At 40.9% G+C, this 25572-nt stretch overlaps 1 protein-coding gene and 1 long non-coding RNA gene across 4 annotated transcripts in view; one reads left to right on the top strand and one right to left on the bottom strand.

The window, feature by feature from the left end:
* Positions 1-6274, top strand: part of LOC120370398 — a 37218-nt gene extending 30944 nt beyond the window's left edge. Inside the window, exons 3-4 of the long non-coding RNA XR_005583727.1 lie at positions 2991-3142; positions 6138-6274. This is a non-coding gene — a long non-coding RNA (uncharacterized LOC120370398). The remainder of the gene's footprint in view (positions 1-2990; positions 3143-6137) is intronic.
* GNG12 (G protein subunit gamma 12) overlaps positions 1-25362 on the bottom strand; it is a 149061-nt gene extending 123699 nt beyond the window's left edge. Inside the window, exon 1 of one of the 3 annotated variants that reach the window (XR_005583726.1) lies at positions 25043-25362. The gene's annotated coding sequence lies outside the window, so the exon portion shown is untranslated. The remainder of the gene's footprint in view (positions 1-25042) is intronic. The other 2 variants (XM_039485008.1, XM_039485009.1) reach the window with 2 other exon arrangements.
* Between the last annotated feature and the right edge of the window lie 210 nt (positions 25363-25572).

Below are 25572 nucleotides of genomic sequence, written 5' to 3'. Positions count from 1 at the left end.
CCTTTTTAGAGTGTTTTACATATTTTTTGTTTTCTCACATCATAACTAAGGATCATGGGTATAATTCTTCCCCCTTTGCTTTTGGTGTAATGTTCTTGGCAAGTTGCTGCACTCACTATCGTGTTTTTTTGTTTGTTTGTTTGTTTTTTAAAGGAGTAGTAGTAGTTGTAATAACCCTCTATCAACGTTTTAAGGAAATCAAAATTTTTAGATGCATAAAAATTTGCGCTTTCTGAAGCTCACTGCTCCCAAAGCTGAGTTCCTAGAGGAGGTGGAAGGTTTACTGGCTTTGTCTAACCTAAGATTTAAAAGTACATTGCTAGCCGGTGTTAGCGAACCCATTCTAGCTGCCTAGTGTAAACAAGGCACACTGCCTGTAACACACACTAAACTGGTCAGGTTGAAGTGGGGAACCTAAGTTTTAATGCCATTTTAACCCATATTAGGAGTACGCAATGTTTTGTCTACGCTAGAGATTTTCAAATACATTAATTAAAAGGTACTGGCTAACATCTAACATTCCCTTAAATCCTCGTCTAGACCAGGAGGTCTCACAAGAAATTTTTTGGTGGTGCCATTCTGACAATTTTTCCTAAAATAATTAACTTTAAAGAAAAAAATGCACATATACAAGTCCAAATCATAATTAATTTATGTAGATTTTTATTGCAGACTCAATAATAATGTACAGTCGTCTCGACTCTTTACTGGACCTAAACAGAATAGAAACAAATGTGATTTGGACATCCTTGGTTTTTTGTTGTTGTTGCTTACACTTTTTTTTTTTTTTTAAGACTTGCTAGCTAGCAAGTCTGTTTCTGTGAAAAGTGATATCTGTATGCTTGTTAACACTGCTTTGCCTCCCTCCCCATCATTGCCTAGGAATCTGTGGCCGCACAAAAAGCCCGTCGTGGCCACATGCAGTCATATTTGAGAAATGCTAGACTGTAGACAAAGCCTTAGGGTATGACTATACTGCAATAAAACACCTGCAGCTGGCCTGTATCAGCAAGCTCACAAGGCTGAGGGGCTATAAAATTGCAGTGTAGAAATCTGGGCTCCAGCCACGCTCAGGTAGTGGGACCCTGTGAGGTGGGAGAATCCCAGAGCTCAAGCTCCAGTCCAAGTCCAGAAATTTACACAGTAACTCCTTGCTTAACATTGTAGTTATGTTCCTGAAAAATGCAACTTTAAACAAAACTATGTTAAGCGAATCCAATTTCCCCCTAAGAATTAATGTAAGGGGGGGGGCGTGTTTCGGTTTTTTTATATATATATATAACCCCCCCCCACACACACACACACACAGACACACAAAGTTTTAAACTGTGCACAACAATGATGATTGTGAAGCTTGGTTGAGGTGGTGAAGTCAGAGGGTGGGATATTTCCCAGGGAATGCCTCACTGCTAAATGATGAACTAGCATTCGGCTGAGTCTTCAAGAGTTAACACGTTCTTAATGTAGCCCCACACTCTACAAGGCAGTACGAATGGAGGGAGGGGAGACAGCACGGCAGACAGAGACACACACCCTGTGAGAGAGAAATGCACATTGCCCCTTTAGGTACCCTGACACCACTCTAAGTACATTGTCTTTTTAAGTAGATCAGGAAGTTGAGACAGCAGCTGCTGCCAGCAAGCTCCCTCCATTCTGAGCCCTGTCATGTCCCCACCCTGCTCTATGGAGAAGGGGTAAGCAGGGTGCAAGAGCAGGGGGAGGGGGACACTCTGATATTAGCCCCCCTCTTCCCGCCTCCGCCCCCCCCCCCCCCGCACAGCAAGCAGGAGGCTCCGGGGAGCAGCAGAGGGCAGGAGCAGCACAGGCCAGTGGGGGGAGGGACAGCTGAACTGCCATCAATTGATAGCCTGCTGGGCGGCTGCCACACAGGGAACTTAGGGGAGCAGGGAGCTGACAGGGGGGCTGCCTGTCCACCCTGGTTCCAAGCCCCCACCAGCTAGCTCCAATGGGCTGCTGTTTCTGCAAGCTGTGGACAAAGCAGGCAGCTGCCAAACGACATTATAAGGGAGCATTGCGCAACTTTAAACAAATATGTCCTCTAACTGATCAGCAAGTAACAATGAAACAATGTTAACTGGGACGAATTTAAATGAGTTAATGTGTACTGCAATTATATAGCCTCGCAGCCAGAGGCCCTGTGAGCCTGCTGACATAGGCCAGCCACGGGTGTTTTATTGCAGCATAGACATGCCCTTGCAGTCCCAGTTTCCTCTAAAGTCCCATGATCCCAGAAAAGAGCTCTCAGAGAGTCTTGGAGATCTAAGATCCATTGGATTTCATTGCAACCAATGTTCACTACTGCAAGAACGGTGAATTTTGGGTATGATTACCTGATATTGTATTTAACATCAATCTCAAATGTTTGCTTCATTGAAGATTAATTTAAACTTAAAACTAAGACTTAATCACAGCTGCTAGGAGATCGTGATTTAATAAAGTCATTGTTCTTGAAAGAAAGGTAATGGGAGCAGGTATGATTCAGAAGTATAATTTAGCTGAGGCCTCAATCGAAAATAAAAGAAAAAGTTGTGCGCCACCACATGAATGACTAGATCTTTTCTTTATTTGGGTAAACAAACCTGGGTGTCAAATTAACTGAAGACTAATGTGGCACTTTCATACCTTGTCGATAATGCTTTGGATAACAGAGCGTGGTCAAATACAAAAAGTAATGAAACTTTTACTCACGAGGACTATATTACAAAAGGTTACAAATAACATTTTCATTAATTCTTTACGCTCATATTGATTTGATCTCAGAAGTTATGCATGTAGAGCCAGGCATAATTAGTACTTTTTCAGTAACATATATTGAAATAGTTCTGTAAAAGAATGAGAATGTTATTTTTTCCAGAGTTAATTATAATCTGCTTCAAGATATCTTTCAGTACCAGTCATATACTGCAAGTTATGTATGTAATTTTATGTATGTATTTATTATCAGTACTGATATGTTATTCTCTTCTTAGGCCAGGTCTGCACTACAGACTTGGATCACTATAACTACGTCGTTCAGAAGTGTGAAAAATCCAGAACCCTGAGTGACGCAGTTATGCCGACCTAACCCCCAGTGCAGACGGTGTTATGTCATCAGGAGAGCTCCTCCCATTGACATAGCGAGGTGAATTAAATATGCCGATAGAAGATCTCCTGTCGGCATAGAAACGTCTTCACTTAAGCGTGTACAAAGTGTAAAAAAAGAGCTTTTTCATATATAACCCTTTATAGCCCAGTGTAGATGCCCTCAATCAAAAAACACAGGATGTATACTACACACACTTGGTGACTATTACATTGAAAATGTAGATGAGCAACAGATTATTCATTACCAGAACTGAAAGAAGCCATAGGATCTGGGGAACTGTCTGAATTTTTTGCAATTAAAACAAGAAGCCTGTGCCAGTGCCATTGGAGAGCTGGAGCAGAGCCATGGCTCAGTCTGGTGACTGACAGCTTAATATAATTAGCTAAAGATTTACACTTATTGCTGTGCATGAAATGTAAAACAAGTTTCCAGCACATCAGAAGTAGAATGATGCATAAGTACTGACTATTAAACTAAAAACAGATACATAACTCTCTCCTCCAGCTAGCATTTAAAAAAAATGTTAAATATAATGCTAACATGTTAAGGATGAAAAGGTTTAGAATGTAGTAGACCAACTGTTTCTCTTGCTTGAATCCTTTTTACTCAATAAACTGACACTTAATTGTGTATACTTTGAGAGCATGATACATTTTAAAGCAAACTTTTAAAGACTTAGGCTTTGTCTACACCAGCACTTTTGTCAGCAAAACTTTTGTCGGCCAGGGTGTGGAGGAAAAAACAAAAACTAAAAACAAAAACACACACCTGACTGATAAAACTTTTGTCGATAAAAAGTGCTGGCTATGGACAGCATCTGCCACCGATATAGCTACTACTACTCGGTGGTGGTGGCTTAATTATGCCTATGGGTGAGCTCTCTCCCGCTGTCATAGAGCGGCTACATTACAGACCTTACAGTGGTACAGCTGTCCCCGTTGTAAGGTCTGTAATGCAGACACAGCCTTACATACTCAACTGTAAAAACGAATGGCCCTGCTACTCATTCTCTCTGAAGAAGTGAGCAGAAGAGCTAAGAAGTGTAAAATGAGTCAGAAAATCCCCTAAAAGGGAGCCTGGAAAAATGCAGAGAGGCTGAACCTCTGGGCAGAGACGTGATGTTTGGAATACTCCCGCCTCATAGCCCCCAAAACCACCTTACTGAAGAGGGAATAATCACCCAAAGCTATGTGTACACAAAACCTTGCTGAGTTTCCTGGGCTCTTGGTGTTCCCACCCTAGGGGTTCCATCTCCCGGGGTGACCGGGTACAATATAGCCCAATATAATTAACAAAGAACAATAAAAATGCCATTAATTCAGTATCGAAGGCAAAAAACGTTGACTAGCAAAACTCAAAATTATTGTTTGCAGTAAAATAAATAAATAAATAAAAACCAAAAACAAAAAACAAAAAACCCAAAGATTGCTGAATTGCAACAAGTCACTTGTACTTTCTCTCTCCTGGGCTTCGGCTTCAAATCTTTAGCAAGCAATCTTTATCTGCTTTCTGACAGCTGAGGAAAAACAAAGGAAATCACTAATGTAATGACAAAGAAACAGATACTTCAGGAATTAATCTGGCATTACCAAATCACATAACCGGTAGTATGTACAGAGAGTTTAGCTACACAAGTTGCCATATATATTTTGAATAATGAGCATGCTAGGGAATTTTCAGTTTAAATAAATATACAAATAAATACTGCCATAAATTAATGGCCATTTTCCACTCCAAAAATGTAATAATTCAAAGTTCTTATCAAATCAACCAGTGATTAAAAACCACTACTAGTATAACTGTGATATAGAAAGCAGGGCAGAACTCCCCTAATAAAGCTCCCCTCCCCAAAAGATTTTCTTGTGAAGCTTTCAGAGTAAACCCACACATGGGGGGCAGGAAATGAGGCAATGGTGCTGTAAGATTGACACCACTACTCCATCTCTTCCACTGGCATAGTAGAAGCTCTCCCCTACAGTTCTGAGACTTGGTACTCCAGATTTTTTTTTTAAAAGTTTTTAGGTTTTAGGGGGAGGACAGAGAAAGGAAGCACCTACTTTCCACATCCTCCACTTCTGCTGACCCTGTGACTGTATGAATAGGAGTACATGTTGCTTGAAACCACGTTAACTCTTTCCAGGCCTCTCTGTGGCTGCTACTGAGCAGCTGGTGGGGGAAGTTACCTGATGGCACATGGCAACATGGTTATAGGAGGATGAGCCAGCGGAGCAGCTGTGCATAAACTGAGGGGCTTAGTGTATCTATGAAGATCCATATGTAGCCCCACTGTCAACAGAACTATTTCAAGAAGAATCCTGAAGTTTCTCTCCCCTTTTCTGCCCTTCATGACAGATCCATCTGACTGAGGTTCCCTTCACTTACAGAAACAAAGGGAATGATTGTAGTCCAGAGTAACTTTAAAAAGCAAATATGCAAGTTACAGTACAGCTGCATAAAAACTACTTGAGGCAAAATTACAGATATACATCAATATAGGTAGTAAGGGCATGTCTACACATGAAAGCTAAATCTGGAGTAAAGGAGGGTGTGAATTTAACACAAGATAACTATTCCAGAATAACTCCATGGGCGGATTCTCTTATTTCACAATTAGAGTGCCTTTTTCCAGTTTAGTTTAAACCACTTCCAAAACAGTGACAACTAACAGGAAATCTTGAACGATTTAGTCATAACACAACAGATACTTAAATAAATATTTAGTAAGTCATGAAGGTATTTTTAAAAACATGTTCCAAAAGCTTTTATAAATACCCAATGCTACTTCAGTATGGGCGCTGCTTTTCTACTCACTGGGGGCTGCCATTTCAGTACCAATCCCAAAAGGTGGCTCAAATCTGTTGATGCAGCATATAGTCAGAGAATCTACTTAACCATTTGCAAGCACTGAAAATCTAAGCCTTTCAAAACAATTGTGAAGTAGAGCTTCTAGTTTTAAAAAATATTTTGATTAATTTCCTAGTTGTTCATTTAACTGTGAAATTAACCAAAGCCTTTATTTTTTTTTTTAAAGGAACAGAATTTACCTAACAACATTTATGAAAGGCTGATTCCAGTGCTTGAAAATGATGGAGGAAATTTTGAACTTTGGCTCTCTGTCACACTGTCAAAAAAGCAGCTTGCTTCTTTAATATTTGAATAATACTGGAGACTTAAACCTAAAAACTTAAAAAAAAAACAAAAAAAAACCCTGACTCTTCTTTATTAGGTGAGAATATAATCTACAGGAATGAGCACAGGGTTGGGACCCAGGAACTCAAACAAATCATGGCCTGCCATTGGTGTACTATAACCAATTCACGTAATACTTCTATTTCCCAGTTTCCGCATCTATAAAATGATATATACTTTCACCAGTCTTTACAATATCCCAGTGAGATAGGAAAGTCTGAACACTGCTGTGAACATTCAAAAAGCAATTTAGGTATCAAGTATTTCCATTAGACTAGGAACCAATAGAATGCTTGTCTCATACTTTCCACTGCCCTCCACAAAAATCTGAAACATCACTCTTTCCTCCCGCAGAGTCTCTCATACATTTCGGACACGTATTTAAATACCTATGTAATAAATAATATCAATTTTTGTGCAGAAGTAGATGGCACTCACCTGGGAAGTACAGTATGCTACTAAGCAAGTGAATTTTGGGAAATTTCAGATCCATGTCAAAACTTTGAAGCTTAGATTCCTTTTAAGAACCACAGGCACATTCAGGTAAATTTTACCTGAATGTGCCTGTGATTCTTAAAAGTTCCAGTTAAAGAGGAATCTAAGCTTCAAAGTTTTGACTTGGATCTGAAATTTCGCAAAATTCAAAGATGTTCAGATCTGGAGTTTGGAGCCATCTTTAATTCTCATTGTGCCATAACTTAGAAGTCATCACACAGTTCAGCTGTTGTTACAGAAAATACTAGAGAACACTGAGAAACTGTGTAGCAAAGGCTGAAGTAATAAGAGACTTTACACACTGAAGTCTCTCTCTGAGCTATTCCATATAATTTGCTTTTTTATTTTGTTAGTCCATGTGCACAGAGTACAAAAGCACAGTATTTATATCTCATGAATGGAGCCCATTTGCTATGATCTCCAAGTAACCACTTGTTGTTCTCCTTTGCCATTATTTCTGCACCCTTGGGCAACATCAACCTGATACTAATGGATTTGTTTCTTAGCACTATTAACTGATAGGCGTGACCAACAAAAGTGAATGGTGCATAGATAACATGGTACATAACATTAGAAATCTGTATGAGAAGATTTTTGGCATTTCTGCTCTGCGTTTCTAGCTCATGCAGCCACCCTAATTTTCACTGTGATGTGGCATCAAATAGTTGATACAACAAATTTACATGGGTTGAAGGACACATTCAAACCACTATATTTATGTCCTTTTGATTGGTTAGAGGTTTTCCCCCTAGTCGTCTTTAATATGTTTTAAGAAATGGCCAAAAGGAAGAAAATGTGCTCTGTGCCACTCAGTTATGTAGGTGACGACTGGTCCTTTTCACTCTGCCAAGAAGACTTGCTGTACTTCCAAGAGAAACAATGGCTAGTTTAGGACCTCTCCCATGAACTCCTAGTGTCAATTAATAAAAAATGAAAAATTATATTGTTTTTTAATTAAATTTCTAGCACTTATGGCAAAGAACAAAACCTTCCAAATGTGGAGTGAGTGTGAACCAATGCATTGTTTTTTTTGCCAAATCTGCATATAAACTGCACCACTGAGAAAGACCTCTGGGCAGGTTCTGTGCCTATTCAGAACTTAGAGCCAGTCAGAACATTGTCATTTCAGCAAAATAGGTTTTCATTTAAACCAGAATGTTTTGTGCAGATGTATCAGTTTAATCTCCATAAACCAATCAAAAAGAACAGGAGTGCTTGTGGCACCTTAGAGACTAAAATTTATTTCAGCGTGAGCTTTCGTGAGCTACAGCTCACTTCTTCGGATGCACAGAATGGAACACACAGACAGAAGATATTTATACATACGGAGAACATGAAAAGGTGGAAGTATGCATACCAACAGGAAGAGTCTAATCAATTGAGATGAGCTATCATCAGCAGGAGAAAAAAAAACTTTTGAAGTGATAGAAGGTGTGCGGAGAACTAAACATAGGAATAAACAGAGACTGGGAATGGTTGGGTCATTACACTAATTGAATCTATTTCCCTATGTTAAGTTCTCCTCACACCTTCTATGGGTCATCTTAATTATCACTTCAAAAGTTTTCTTTCTCCTGCTGATGATAGCTCATCTCAATTGATTAGACTCTTCCTGTTGGTATGCATACTTCCACCTTTTCATGTTCTCTGTATGTATAAATATCTCCTGTCTGTGTGTTCCATTCTATGCATCTGAAGAAGTGAGCTGTAGCTCATGAAAGCTCACGCTGAAATAAATTTGTTAGTCTCTAAGGTGCCACAAGTACTCCTGTTCTTTTTGCAGATACAGACTAACATGGCTGCTACTCTGAAATAAATCAATCCGTTTCCAAGAAATGTTTGTCAGGATTCCGGAAGGTCTTTAGGTCTGGGGCAGGAGAAGGGTAGGGGAGAGGGGGAGGAGAGATGTGAACAACACCTTTATTCACTGTAAAATAAATCACATTTAAATATATTCAAAATGTCATTAAATATGTTAAATATACATAAAGAAAGGAATAAATAGCAATAAACGCACCCCAAACAAACATTACACATGGATCACTATGGTGTCACCAGAATCAAGTTTGCTCAAGACATTATTAATATGCCAGGTCAATCAAAACATATCCAGACTTCAAAGTGAGCTTATAAAAGGTAGCAAACCCACAGCCCAGGCAACGATCAGCATGCAGAACAACTCCAGCACATCACACCCCTTTACCCCCATCACTTTGTCCTTGGGAAAGTTCAGAATGACCAGTTTGGCCTGATACAGTAACACCAGCACACACCAAAATAATAATAATAAAATAATAATAATAATAATTATAATTAAAAAAAAACAAAAAACCCCAAACAAACAAACAAAAACCAAAAACAGGCTGTGTATTGCACTCCCAGAATAAACTCAAGTTTGGAGAAAAACAGTTCCCAGCCATTGAAAAGCTACCGCAAAAAAAACAAAAAGAGATTAATCAAATGGGAACAATTGAGGAAAAAATGAAACTGCATCCAAATAGGATAGAACAGGATCTTGTAATTGGAAAAGAGAAGGGAAATAGGTCTCCAGTTCCGCACATCATGAAGGTCCCATTTCTTGGGCAGCAGGGTAATTACTACCCCATGACAACTGAGGGACAGCTCCTTCCCCTGGAAGCACTCCAGAAACCACTCAGGAAAATATCAGGACCAATAAGATCCTAGAAATATTTATAAAATGTAGACAACAGCCCATCTATTCCTGAGGCTTTGCCTGTAGAGAGCTGCTGGACCACAGAGCTCCTGCAAGGACAGAAGGGCTCCAGATGTTGTTCCTCACTAGCAAGACAGGGCAACCCGTGGTGCAGCTCCACCACTGCCAGCATGGTCACAAGACTCAAGTGAGTACAAAGCACCACAGAAGGATACAGATGCTTTCTGGATTTCCACAGAATCAGATGTCAGACATGCCCTGTGCAGCTGGAGACAGTGAATCTGCTGACAGTCCGCAATATTCCTCTCCAAACCAAAGAAATTTCTCATGTCATGCAGCTGAGGGAAATGGGCCCAAACCAGAGCTCCCTGCAATGTTCTCCAGCAAGCGCTCTGGAGGCTCGTATTTTGAATATCAGGTTCCCAACATCAAGGCTGCCATGAAGATCCACGATGTCCCATTCCAGGGCCCGCAGCATGACACAAGGCCCTTACAGCAGCCTGGGTGTAGTATTGGCAAAACAATTGGATTTGGACCTCTCATGTTCTGCCACTGTCTCAAGGACTCCTATAAGGACTTCTGCTGCTGCCGCCAATGCTCCCAAAACACAGCTAACGCCTGGGTGAAATTCAGGTCCTGAAATAATTTGGTGATAAAAACACCAGTGGGAAGCACAGGCAGGATAGGGGAGAGAAACACTGACAGAGACATAGTGATGGTCAGCCAAGTGAGTGGGAGACAAGCAGAACTGAAACAATCATACTGGACTTTACAGCATAAAAGCAATCCAGTCTAGCCCCCGAGATGTGGTTGGGGTGGCCTTTGAGTCAAAGTACTGCCTCACTCCCACTATCCACTACACTGAACACCCGTCCTTCTACAGTTTGGCCCTGATGAAGTACAGTACCTGCCACACTGAACTCCAAAGGACAAGGCTGCATATGATCCCTAGACATACACAAATCTTTAACCGTCCCAGGACCTCACCTCCTCCTGGGACCCTCCCTCCCCCTCAATATCATCCACAGTGCTGATGTGTTTGTCTCTCTCTCTCTCTCTCCTCAGGTTGTTTTTAAAATAAAATAATTATTTTGGTTGGAAAACAATCTTTATTCCATTAACTGAAAGCAAAAAGAGCCCTGCAAAGAAACAGGCAATTTTCTTAAACCTTCATAGTTCATTGTCTGCACCAATCATAATCACCTCCTAGCATCCCAAGCACAGCAACAAATATTAGTGGCTTTCAGCTTAAAATTGCTGCCTCAAGGAATCCCTCCAGTAGCCCTGGTCTCTGGCTGTTCAAATTCAGGCTCCAGGCACTGAGCCTCCACGGTCCAGCCCTGAGTGAAGCTTTTACCCTTCCATTCACAAATATTATGGAGCATATAGCACACAGCTATAAGCATAGGAGTATCATCATAGACAGCGCCAGCGGGCCTTTAAACGTCCAAAAGCACACTCATTCATTCTGCACTTGCTCAGCCTGTTGTTGAACCTCTCCTTGCCGCTGTCAAGGTTCCCCGTGCCCGGCCTCATAAGCCATGGCATTAAGTGGCAGGCGGGGTCTCCCAGGATCACAATGGGCATTTTGACTTCCCCTATGGTGATCTTTTGATCCAGGAAGAAAGGCCCTGCTTGAAGCTTCCTGAACAGGTCAGTGTTCCAAAAGATGTGTGCGTTATGCACCTCTCCGGATCACCCTGCATTAATGTCCATGAAACGCTCACGGTGATCCACAAGCGCCTGGAGAACCATAGAGAAATACCCCTTCCGATTAATGTACTCTGTGGCTAGGTGGTCTGGTGCCAGAATTGGAATGTGTGCGCTATCTATCACCCCTCTGCAGTTAGGGAAGACCATTTGTGCAAAGGCATCCACAATGTCACACATGTTGCCCAGAGTCACGGTCTTTCAGAGCAGGATGTGATTAATGGCCCTGCACACTTCCGTCAACACGAGTCCATCGGTCGACTTTCCCACTCTGAACTGGTTAGCGACCAATTGAAAGCAGTCTGGAGTAGCCAGCTTCTACACTGAAATCTTCACATGCTTCTCCAATGGCAGAGCAGCTCATTCTCGTGTCCTTGTGCCACAGGACTGTAGCAAGCTCATCACACAGTCCCATGAATGTGGCTTTCCTCATCCGAAAGTTCTGCAGCCACTGCTCATCATCCCAGATGTGCATAACGATGTGATCCCACCACTCAGTGCTTGTTTCCCGAGCTCAAAAGCGGTGTTCCACTGCAGTCAGCTCCTTTGTGAATACCACCAGCAATCTCGTGTCATAGCTACTACATGTGGCGAGATCAATGTCGAACTCCTCTTGCCTTTGTAGTTTAAGGAATAACTCCACTGCCACTCATGACGCGTTAATGAAAGCGAACAGCATATTGGTCAAGAGTGTGGGTGTGATGGGTTGGATCACAGAAACTCTCTTGGGAGCTGCCACCTGATGTGTCAAGACTACTTCTACCCTTGCCTTCCCTGCCAGCTTGGGACTCCAGCACCCTGTCTTGCTGAGCCAGACCCAGGGCTGCAGGTTTACCTGAAAGCAGCTAACAGAAGTGTTCCTGTCTTTAACACTCAGATGCCCAATTCCCCAATAGGGTCTAAACCCAAATAAATCCCTTTTACCCTGTATAAAGCGTATACAGGGTAAACTCATAAATTAAATTGTTCACCTTCTATAACACTGATAGAGAGATATGCACAGTTGTTTGCTCCCCCAGGTATTAATACATACACTGAATTAATACATAAAAAGTGGTTTTATTAAATACAGAAAGTAGGATTTAAGTGGTTCCAAGTAGTAACAGACAGAACAAAGTAACTCATCAAGCAAAATAAAATGTGCAAATCTATGTCTAATCAAACTGAATACAGATCAACTCACCCTCAGAGATGCTTCAGTAAGTTTTTTCCTCAGACTGGAACACCTTCCAGGCCTGGGCACAATTCTTTCCCCTGGTACAGCTCTTGTTCCAGCTCAGGTGGTAGCTAGGGGATTCTTCATGATGGCTCCTCCCTCCTTTGTTCTGTTCCACCCCTTTATATATCTTTTGCATAAGGCGGGAATCCTTTGTCCCTCTCTGGGTTCCCACCCCCTCTTTCTCAATGGAAAGACACCAAGTTAAAGATGATCACATGTCACTGCAAGACTTCATTGCCCACTTGCCAGCACACATGTATACAGGAAGACTTACAGGTAAAACACACCCATCTGCAGACAACTGTCCTGGTTGATGGGAGTCATCAAGATTTCAAACCACCATTAATGGCCCACACTTTGCATAATTACAATAGGCCCACACAGTTACATTTCATATTTCTAGTTTCAGATACAAGAGTGGTACATTTATACAAATAGGATGATCACACTCAGTAGATTATAAGCTTTGTAATGATACCTTACAAGAAAGCTTTCGCATGAAGCATATTCCAGTTACATTGTATTCACTCATTAGCATATTTTTATAAAACCATATAGACCGTAACATCACAGTCGGATCCATTCTTGCAGACCAAAGAGGCAGAGCGCACAGTACACAAACCATTGAAAGATGGCGCCACATGCGGACAAAAGCACAGAGATTGCTGGAATGTGAAGCAATGCATCACGGGGTCCTGGGACAGGACCGAGGATGCCCCGCGACTCCTTCCACCTTCCCACAACTCTTAGCGGCAGAAGAGGAAGAGATGCTATGCAGGACAGCTGCCCGGAGTGCACTGCTCTGAATACCACTGCAAGTGCCGCAAGTGTGAACATGCTATTGCGCAGGCAGCTGACAGTGTGAACACACAACAGCAGTTTCCCATTTAGTGCTCTCTGAGCAGCACTGTAACGGCCAGCGATGTAACTCTGCCAGAGTAGACATACTCTTAGTTGAAACAGCTGTAGCTTTAAGAAAAACACCAAATATCACAAGACTCGGATAAAGTCAATAGAGCAGGCAACACTGCAATGGTAAACTTTACTTTGCATTCATTAACAATGGGGGCAAACAATGCTTAAATTGTCACTTGATTGTGAGTCAAGTGTTAAACACTACTTGTCCTCATCTACACTGACAGCAAAATCGTGCCTAGGCACCTAAAGGTTGTATCCCGGTACAACCAAATATTCCAGTGAAGACAAGCTCATATCAACCTTGTTGGAAGTTTTAAGGAAGAGACCAACTTAAAGAAAGAAAATGTGCCATCAAGACAGGAAAGGAAAGCAGGTGTAACAAAAGCAAGAGGGAGAGAGCAAGTTGGGTTTTTTTTTTAATGTTTTAAATAGAGAGTTGACTGATATATTAGTTGCAGGGTGTATAGCAGCATAAGTATTTTTCACCCTAGCTAGACTTACCTAATATCTACTAGCTTAAAGGTTAAATTTTCAAGCTCTATAATAAAGAGGTTAAGTGAATTCTTATTTTGCTAAATCTTTATTATCTTTAAGAACTATACTGCACTACCATTTTAAAATGGTACGTTAGAGGTATGTCTATGCTGCAAAATATCTGTGGTGTCAAGTCTCAGGATATGTCTACACTGCAATTAAAAACCCATGGCTGGCCTATGCCAGCTGACTTAGGTGCATGGGGCTCAGGCTAAAAAGCTGTTTAATTGTGGTGTAGACATTCTGGCTCAGGCTGAGCTCTAGGACCTTGCAAAGCTTGGAAGCCCAAGCCTGAACATCTACACCACAATTAAACAGCCCCTGAGCCCAAGCCTCACGAGTGTGAACCAGCTGGCACAGGCCAGCCACAGGTGTCTAGCTGTGGTCAGAACTATCCTCAGAGTTCGAGTCAACTGACTCAGGGTCACAGGGCTAAAAATAGCCGTGTAGATATTCATGCTAGGGCTCTGAGACTTGCTGCAGTGTTTTATTTATTTTTCTTTGTAGATGTACCTTAAAGTATTATAAATAACTATAATTGTCAAAATAAATGAATAAAGCACATTGTGTCTTTAGCATTAGCCTTCCTTTATATCATTTGTTCCTTTCCTGATTCATAAAATTCAGGGATTTTCAATGGTCTCCCCAATCATTAATGCAAATTATTGAACTGTTGTCCTATGTGTGAAATTTTATAACAAGAGTTCATATACATACACATGAGGTAAGTTTACACATACGAACTCATGTCTATATATTTATTAGGGCTGTCAATCGCAGTTAACTCATGTGATTAACTCAAAAAATCATGATTAAAAAATTAATCATGATTAATTGCACTGTTAAACAATAGAATACCAATTTATTAAATGTTTTTGGTTGTTTTTCTACATTTTCAAATATATTGATTTCTATTACAACAGAATACAAAGTATACAGTGCTCACTTCATATTATTTTTATTACAGATATTTGCACTGTAAAAATGATAAACAAAAATATGAGGTGAATTGAAAAATACTACCTTATTTTTTACAGTGCAAATATTTGTAATAAAAAAATATAAAATTAGCACTATATACTTTGTATTCTGTGTTGTAATTGAAATCAATATACTTGAAAATGTAGAAAACACCCAAAATATTTAAATAAATGGCATTCCATTATTGTTTAACATTGCACACTTAATCTTTTTCATTGCACACTTTATCGCGATTAATCTTTTTAATTGCTTGACAGCCCTAATATTTACATTTTTAAGTTATATACTTACTAAAACCCATTCAATTATTTTTGCAAGTTTATACAAGTGCAATACTTTTAAATATGAAAGCAGAGTTATTTTGTGAAAGACATGTCAAAGATTCTTTAAAAACTGTGCATCCAGAGTTTTCCAAGTTATGCTAAACTACTGCCACATTAGTCTATTTTAACTATGCCTGTGTAAACTCAATAGTCCATTATTAGTCATTTTTTTTCTTTTAACTATGTAAATCCAGCTCAGCAGGCTTATGCTATTAACACGGCATATGCCGCTTTGGGCAGATCCCTCTGTAGTCTTCCCTTTTCTTGAGAGAAAAAGGAAAACAAAGCAGCTGCAATGCAACACAAAATATTTACTCTTCTGCACCATTTACATAAGAGAGTAGGCCAAGTGTGGCCAACGGGACTGCTCATGAAAGGCTTATTAACCTGAGTAAAGATTGCACCATTATTTCTGTTGTGTATTAATAACTCAAAGCAGAAATGAATTATGACAGCCACAGATGAATCTCCATATGTTTTCTAGACTTACTATACATTCCAGATGAAATAATATGGTCAACATTTCCATCTACTTTTACATAGATTCATATTAATCAAATGTGAAAACAATAGAGCAAATAAATATTTGACAAGTGTAAAACTTCCATTTTGCGTTATGCAAAATTCTCTAACTAAACTCCTGCTCCCTTAAAGTTATGTTTTAGAAGTTAAGAGACATACAAACTGATAGCATATATCAGGGTAAAATACCTGCCACACTTAACTACAGCTAAAGTTTCTTTGCAAACATCCTAAAAACATACACAGTATCATTGCAAAAGATTATCTTCCACAAATGCTTATTCTTTCAATTTAAGCTGATATGGACTGCTCTGCAATAGAATTTCATTTATTCCACTGAGACACTGAAGTCTAATAAATTGTGAATTCCTGTTTATGTAAACTTGACTTAAAAAAATATAGAATGGAAATTTTCTTCCTGAAAAGCTTCATTACTTATTGAAATGATTAATGACTTAAAGCAACGAGCCAGTTTTAAGGATTTAAATTCATAAACACAGACAGTTCAAATAGCGTGTAACTGTCTATTCAACCAACTGTTAAGAAAATTTAAGCATGAAAATGTAACTACACAGAACTGAAATCTAAACATATCCTATTAGGGATAGGCAGTTTACGGAAAACATTTCTGGAGACTTCCTACAGTGCATTTAATTTTTAAATAAAAATGTTACAATTGATTTAAATGACTGGATTCCTGTCTGCTATGTACAAACAATTTAAAAACAAATAGGCATTTGACAAAAAAGAAAAAAGAAAATTTCTAACATCTAATTCAATTGACGGTCTCCAGCCTAGGATTGCAAGGCAAGATGTCATGAACGTGAAATAAATATATGAGTTTGTTCCACATTAGGATAAGATCCTGTAAATATTAACTGCCAAGTAATAGTACCTCCATTTAACTTGCTCACAGGATATGGCTTGCAGTGTTTTTTCTTCAACCAATGCCTACCAACTATCCGCCAAGTCACCTTCTCTCCCCAGACTCAGCTATTAGCTACAGTACACAGTACTTCGGAAACCAATCCCTGCACCATTGCTCGCCTCCCACCCACCTACTATTTATCTAGATGTTGCAGGCCAACCAACACTTTAAGATGATCCAACCCTTTAAATCTAAATATGTAGCAGTGGTGTGCTGTGTAGGAAGGGAGCATTGCCTGTTTTGGCAGAGGACAGAGTAATTTTGGATTCTAACCTTGGCTCTGCAACTCACTGGGTGACCTGGTAGCCAAATCAAAACTTCTCCATCTCTCAGCTTCTCCACCTTTAAATCAGACAAAATAAAACTTATACACCTCACAAATTTAGCGCATGTTGAGATCTTTTGATGAAGGATAACATACAAGTCTTATATTATTTCATGCAGGGAACACTGGGCACAGCAAAACATGGGGGCTGTACTGGCTGCTGTGGACCCAAATAATTTTTATACCTTTCAAAAGAAATGTAATTATATGTAAGACATCAGGAGGTTCTGATGGGAGTGAATGTTTTTAAATTGCTAGATATTTATGAAATATCTATAGATATTGACAATGTTCCTTTAAAAAAAGAAAAAAAAAAACTTACCTCCAGAAGAAATAGAGAGGATACTCTTTACACTTTTAGAGAGACTTCCACCCAGAAACACAACGCACTATGAGTATCAGTGAACCAAGCTGCACTACACTCCTTTGAGTTAGGGAGGTCTCATTTCCAGGAGAGGAAACTGAGATGCAAAGAGGTGCACAGTTCTGTGCCTTAACCACACACAAAAATACTCCTAAAATGACACACCCTACCAGAAAAGCAGTTTTGGCTTCTCAGATGAATATGTAATTGATGCAGGATGGTGGAAGTGGACTAGTGTTCATTTATAAGCAATTAGCTCCCACCATTTTATTAAAGCACAAAGATGAATGCCAACCTGGATCAAATTAGAAAGAGTAATTGAGTAAGACTAGATGATATAACTTTGATACTTCCACACAAGAACACTTATGCATTGCACAGTACATTTTCTTCTGGTTTTGTTTAAATTGTAAAGCGGGCTTTCTACCACTTCCACTGGGATGACTATTCTACATAGCAACAAGTCTCCTGGTCATAAAATTCCACCTGATATTCAGCCTGCATTTTCCAAATGATACCCAATTACTCCAATTATAGCCCCTTGAATGATAAACAATTCTTTTCCCTCCTTGGTATTGACATCCTTCAAATACTTGCCTTTTTAGTATTTCCTCATTCACGCCTGATTCTGACACTCTCATTTATGTTGAGTAGTAATTTACTCTGCAAGCAGTCCAATTCAACCCCACTACTTGCAGAGCAAGGTGCTACTCAGCGGGAGTGAAGGTATCAGAATCTGGCTCGGAGGAAATCAATTCCTCTAGAACCATAATAATTGCCCCCCCCCCCGAGTTTCTAGCAGTGAAAGGCTAATTAAGGTTTATTGTTTGTAGTTAATCCTATATCAACACTAGGAATAGTATAACTCACCTTTGCTATTTTGCATTACATTGAGTATTTAATCTCCAATAGTTAAATGAAATGTACAGTTGCCTTTGAGCCTCAATACAAACTGCCCAATCTCCACCCATGTGAGAAAAGTTGTTCCAGACATTGTTTTCCTAAGAACGCCTACCTGCATGAGCATTCGCAGATAACTATCTATTAAGAATGCAAGATCCAGCAGGACTTCATTTAACATGTTACAACTCCCTGTTTAACAAGGGTGGGTCACAAACAGCAAGAGGCCGATTCAGCAAGGAACTGAAAATACCAGTCTCTGCATCTGTAAAGTCAATGTTTAAATACCAGCCCATATGAAAGAACGGGTTTTCTATATACATTACCCACCAAGATAAAATTCAGTTTTACATTCTCCAAACATCCAAGGATCTCACCCTTCACTCTAACTGTCAACTGTTACCAGATGTTGTATGACAGAACAGTTAGCATTATTTTTTCACTCTGCTTAATGTACAAGAACAAGTTTATGACTAAAACTGAAAGTAAATCATGTCAAAGTGAAATGTTTGTACTGCAAGTTTTAAAAAATATGGAAAAGGGATGGACAGAAAGATGGTGTAAACAGAACAAATTTGCTTTCTATTGCACAGCAGCCCAGCTGACATCTAAATAGCAGGGACAAAATTATTGACCTACACATACGCCTCATACTAGTATACAGTACCAAAGTAGCACAATTGTGTTTTGACTACCAGCAGCCCTCCACAGCCCCCTTTCTAAACTTATTATTCCTGCCAGGAACATGCAGCAATATGTGGTGGTGTGTCCAAGGGACACAATATCATCACCTATTAGTGTAATGTTACTAAGGCTATGTCTACACTGGCAATTGAACAACAAAACTTGTGTCTTTCAGAGGGTTAAAACACCATCCCCTCATCCCAAAAAGAGACAGAAGTTTTGCTGCAACAAGTGCCAGTGGGAACAGTGCATTGTCAGCAGGAGCACTCTCCTGCCAAAAACACAAACGCCACTTGTTGGGGGTGGAAGTTTTTTTAAATCAGCAGGAGAGCTCTCTCCTGCCAATGAACAGTGGCTACACTGCACGACTTTTAGCAGCACAGCTGTAGCGACACAGACATGTCACTAAAAGCTGTGTAGTGTAGACATAGCCTAAGCAAATATCCATTACATTAGAACATGATTAGAGCAGACTAAATAATCAATTTTTGGTTCAATGGCTGAACTGAAAAATCTAAAATAATGCTGTTAGTTTCCAAACTAAGCTGATTTGTTTTCATTTTTTCCCCTCACCAAAATGAGTGGGGGAAGGGAAGGGAGAAATCATTCAGGTCAATTTAACTCAACGTAAAACAAACAAACAAACCTATCAATTTGACTTTAAAAAAAAAATCCTCAATTTTTTATTCGCTGAAACTGCAGTTTTTAGCAAATTTACCATTTGCCAAAAATGTTCACCCAGCCCTAAATGCAATCTCTTATTAGGTGTACGTACAGCACCTAGCACCATGGAGCACTGATTTCAATTGGGGCCCCTAGACACTACTATAATACAAATAATTATCATGATGGTGAAAAAGTAATTAATTAGGTCATATGTGCATATCATGTGAAATTAGCAGCTGTGCACATGTACACTGAAATGTTAGGTCACTTTACATTTTTAAGAACTCTGGAGACTGGACTTTTCAATAGCAGATCTAGAGAGACTCTATTCCCACCAAACAATAACTGTCACTGTGTTTCCTTTCCCACTGTGATTGTGGATGATCCTACCATACTCCCTTTTTATGTGGATAATGAAACCATTCACAGATTACCAAACCCAGCAAGAGGCCACTTCAGGGAACTAAGGCGGGGGATGCTGCAGCACCCCAAGGTTTTGTGCAGGGCCCCAGCCCCAGCTGTGGTCCCAGCCTCAGGCCCCTTACCCCATCCACATCCCCCCACCCTCCTGGAGCCACAGCCCAGTCCTGGCCCCAGCTCTGGGGAGAGGGGGCACGGACGGGGTAAGGGAGGTGCAAAGTAAAAAGTTTGGGGACCACTGGCTTTCAGCACCCCCACTGTTCCAGCACCACTGGTTCAGCAAGACATTCAACAGGTACAGGTTGGTGGTGACTATACATTTGGAAGACAAAACAAGATGGAGAAATCTGCTAATCCACAAAGAAAATTCAGTGATTTACATAATTATATTAGTTGCACACTGGATTTAGTACAATATATGTGAAAGGTGAGCTCTTTGGTAAACAATGGAGTGAAGAGGCACAGGAACCTGCAACATTTCCTCTCTCACAGTTTGCCATTTTTAGTCAGTACATACGGCACTGCTCAGCCAATGGGTGTGCACGCCAAACTGGGCATGTCCACACTGATCAGGAACAGTAGTCCCTCCACAGGGTCAAAATGCTCCACAGCCAAGACTTAGCAGCCTCAAAGATGAAGCATCCCTACTAGCAGGTTTTACACGTGGATCCAAACCGTTATGAGTCCACCTGTCTCTCCCATCTTCAAAACCTACCCCTGCACAAGAAAGCATAGAGCCCCAAAGAGCTGTAAGTGCAACAGGTAGGCGCTGCAGACTGCACAGGGTTCCACTGCATTCTGGATCTTCTGCACATCCAGAATGTAGGGGGGAAATCTGCCTATTATAGAGGAAAGCAGAGGCAGACATGGAAAGACAGACCATAACAGCAGTCTATAAGCATTGCCTCCCTTCACCACTTTCTTGATATCCTCTATATTGTTTTTCCAGTGAGAATTTTATATCCCAAAGTTTGTAAATGGGCTCCTAAATTTGCCATTTTGTTGCCAACTGTCATCATGAAACAAAGCAATTTGTTCACACTTAGGAAAGAAACTACACTGTCCCCTCCAACTAACTTAGTTGCTCTTCTGTGGGGAAAAAATAAATCCTGAAACCCTCATTCGTTATATAGATACACACACAAAACACTACTACTATTGAAAGTCACTCACGGTAATTTTCATTAATCCTCTTTTAAACTCACTGATCGTTCTTATTAATCCTTGGAAGCCAGACACTGAAAAATGTTCACTTATCAAGCAAACCTTCCCCCCCCCCCACACTCATTTACACATCCAGTCACTTGTACATATTGGTTTATAGTTAGGAACAGAGGAATTGCCACATCAGTTACAGAATTATCCTATGGTCCATCTGAAATACCATTATGAACTCGGGCTACGACTTCTCTGGGAGTTATTCCAGTATAGCTATTTCTGATTTATTCTAGAATAAAGTCCCCACATGGATAGATAATCCACTTTAAATTCCTAAATTATTCTGGATTAATTTTCATGTGTAGACAAGTCCTTAGAGAGATTAGGTTTAGTCCATGCAATATCACCACACTGAGGGAAAAAAGCTGCCCGAGTCCAGCAGTAATAAAACTGGACCAAATCCAGAGAGACACCAAACCACCTGCCGGTTTGGTTTCACTGGGAATTGCAAGTCCTCAGCCCAACTCAGGATTTGAGGAAAGACCCTGCTCCTTGCTCTCATGGAAGTTAATACATTTTATTATTGATTTCAATTTAAGCAGGTTCAGGCCATTGGTCCTTTATACACTAAAGCAAGAGGGCTGATTGTCATTTTTATCCTTTATTTTATAAATGCAGATGCTAATTTCCTTTCTAGATGGCTCTAATCCTTTTATGAACCTTGCTAAGTTACTTACTTATTTCTGTGGCAGCAAGTTTCACAAGTTAATTTTATATTGCATAAAAAGTACTTTTTATTCATTTTAAAATTTGTCAATTTCATTTAGTCTCTGTTTGTTCTTGTATTATGAGATAGGGTAGGTCAGTTCATTAGAACCAGGCTGCTGGAATAATTCCTATTGGTTTGCTTCCACTGAAGGGCCTAACCAACAGACCAAGCATCAGGAGTTGGGGAGCTTTGCCTGTACAGCAACTGAGCTACCGCCTTCTATAAAACCTATGTTGTTTAATATCTTCCAAGACAGACCCAATATCCCAAGAACACATAAACCTGCTGTGGAGCCAGCACCCAAGATATTCCACAGGTTGTATGTACTCTTAGAGCCACAGACACATTGTTATGAGTTAGGCTCCAAGGTCCTGAGCTTTTGCAGGATCAGGGCCCAAGAATTCAGACCTTTAGTACCCACAGAATTAGTTACTACATAATTACAGATCTGAATTATATATATTATTTAAAATGAAACAAATAGCTGAAAATGTATGTTTGTATAACTCAGTATCTGTGCTAAAAGATTAAAATAGAATTAAAGTATGTATACTTTGAGACAGAAATGTATCCTAAAAAGAGTTGAAGTTAGAAGTCTCAAAACAATTTTGAAGTGCTTCATTACTAAATGCACGTACCTTGATTAGCTTTATAATTGTCCAGATAAGATTGCTTTATTGCACTACTTAATTTCTAAGGGAAAGAAATTCATGAAATGTATTCTGACACTTTAGCACTTGATTAAAGAGCTCCCAAATTGTTCTAATATATACAATGGGAGGGAGAGGGGGGAGAAAGAGACGAAATAGGGGATTTAGAAGTCATTAACTGTATACTAATCCTTTAATCTCATTTAGTTTGTGATGGACCAGCACAAAATACTACTACTATACTGTACTGATCACTTACTCATGGAGTTTTATTTTCAAGCTGATCTGCAATTAGCGTAAATACAAACTAAAAGCCTATTATGATTAGCTCTAAATTAATTGCAATATCGGGGGAAATGTGATAAATCACTTTAAATATTATTCTATACATAATGCTAAAAATACAATTCAAACATCATCTAGATGGATGTTAAAGAATTTATCTCATTAAAAACATCACAAATATTAGCCTGGCATATGATATTGCAGTTTAAGAATATATATAAATTCATTTTAGTCATAACACAAGTCACAAGTTTTGGTGAGGCACATTTTGATTAATAATGTTAATATAACATGTTTCTACTTCAATGAACTAATTAGACCCAATCTGCAACTTGTTGCATGAAGACTGACTACTGGGCCAGCATAGAGCCCCAATTAAGTCCTTGTCTGCCCACACAAATAGCTGCAGGACTGTGGCCTTAATCAACACAACTTTCCTTTGTGGAATTTTGTGATTCCCACTTTACAGATGTGGAAAATGAGACACAGCTTTAAGTGATTTGTTCATGGCCATACAGCAAATCAGTGTCAATGCCAGGATTAGATTGCAGCAGTTTCTGACCCCAGCCTCATGCTCAGATCACTAACAATCACTATAAAGACATACTGAATAAAAATTAATCACAATGGATGGACAAGGATACTTATTCCAAATATGTTTTTGTTTAATAAGAATTTTTATAGCTACATACTCAGTGTATTTTTTTAATAAATGAGTGGGGGTTTTAGTAGGGATATGTAACTAACCGAAATTAAATAAAATCAGTCTAAATATATGTTGGCTTTAATGCAAAATTGTTTTAATGAATTTGTGGGCGAAGTTAAAAAAACCCACAAACTTGCTAACTGAAATGTTTGCTGATTTAGATCTGTCATTATCCGATTTATCCATTCACTTCTGCAGCTGAAACACCAGAGACTGCTACCCACAAGCATAAGACATGTGCAATATTTCAAAGGTTTAATACACTTTAAAGGCAGAGCCAAACTTTTTCTTAAAACAAATACACTTTTTGACATCAGCTAGAAGATTCTCTATAGGCAGTATACCAGCCTCTGAAACAACTGTCATTACACTAGTGACTGTAAACATTCTGTCCTCAAAAGCAGCACAGGGCATAGGGGATAAAGAGGTAATAAGGATGAGAAGTAAGATAATAGAGTTTAGAGCCAGATGGAATTTTCAACAAGTTACATGTTTCCTTCCCAGCAGCAAACAAGCCAAACACGGCAAACAGGCAAACACTAAACATGACAGGACACGTTAATTAACTCCCTTCTTTCTGTTATCACATTTCTCTTAAGACTAGTTTTGCCAGTCTATTCACCTGGGGAAAAAATATAGTAAATATTCAGTAATAAAGTGGCAACTATCACCAGACAATCCCTAGACAATGTGTTCTACCATAGTTTTAAGTCCTGTAATATCTTGGTCGTCAATGGGAACAATTATTTCCTTTTCCTACCTGTAACAGCATCAAGGACTATTACAAAAACAACGAGGAGCTCGGAGGCAACATAAGGTGCCACCGGACTCCTAGTTGTTTTTGTGGATACAGACTAACACAGATACCCCCCTTTGATACAAGGACCATTACCTGATAAATGTAGATAAATCACAAAGATGGGGCAGAAAGTGTTTGAGCAGGGTTGATTCAAATCTAAGGAAGTGGCTGAAGAGTCAACAGCAAGTGGAAAACTAGACTAGCCAGCCAGGGTAGGTACTATTTCCACACCTGCTGGGAAGGTCCTGTAATAAGTCACTCCCAGTACCCTGCCAGCACTTCCAACTCTAGCACTCCTATAAGCAGGCGCAGACTCCATACAGGGAAAGGAGTTCAGTAACCATTTGCCCTGTACTAACCACACTGGAGGAGCATGTGAATATCACCCCTCGCTCTCGCGTGGGTGTGGGAGGGGTGCTCAGGAGTCATCACCTCGGCTCTCCCCCAAAGCCGGCCACGCTGGGTGTCTCAGGAGTCACCTTCTCCCAGGGCCAGCCTCAGCAGAGGAGCGTTGGGGGTCTCAGTCACCCACCACACCCGCCGAGCCGGACACGCCCGGGGAGGGCCACAGCGGAGAGCGGCTGCACGGGCACAGCGCGGGCCACTGCTCTGCTGGGCGCCGTCAGCCGCGATTCCCCCCCGCAGCGCGTGCGGGCCGGTGGGGGGGGGGGCTGCCCCGAGCCCTTTCCCTGCCCCTCGGTGGGCCGCCGCACTCACCGCCGGGCGCCGCGAGCCGCCGCCGCCCTCTCTGCCCGGGACTCAGCCTCTGTGGGCGACCGGAGCTGGCCGACCTCTCACCCGCTCCTCCTCCGGCTGCTGGCTCCGCCTGGCCCCGGGCGGGGGAGGCGGCGGCGGTGGCGCTGGCCGGGCCCGGAGCGGTCCCGCCCGCCACAGGACCCAGGGTTTGCTAGGCAGGGAGACGCCCTCTCTGTGCCCCGCGCCCCAGGGGGCGGGGCGCTGCCTGCTGCCCCCTCGGGGGGGGGGAGCTTCACCGAGTGACGGGGCGCTGCCCCCCGCCCTCACACCGCCCCAGTACCAGGGATCCCTCCGCTCCCCACCACAGCCTCGCACTGCCCCCGTGCCAGGGAATCCCCACCCACCTACCTCGGCGTCATAACCCCCAGCATCACGCGGCCCTTTCCCCCCCATGGCGTCATCCCCTTCCCCGCCCTCATATTGCGCCCCCGCCCCAAAGTCTCGTACGCCCCTGCCAGGGCATACCCTCCCACGCCCCCACACAGCCGCAG

The sequence above is a fragment of the Mauremys reevesii genome, linkage group 8 (genome assembly GCF_016161935.1).
Source record: "Mauremys reevesii isolate NIE-2019 linkage group 8, ASM1616193v1, whole genome shotgun sequence".
Classification (NCBI taxonomy): domain Eukaryota; kingdom Metazoa; phylum Chordata; order Testudines; family Geoemydidae; genus Mauremys; species Mauremys reevesii.
This window is presented reverse-complemented; position numbering and strand designations above follow the sequence as displayed.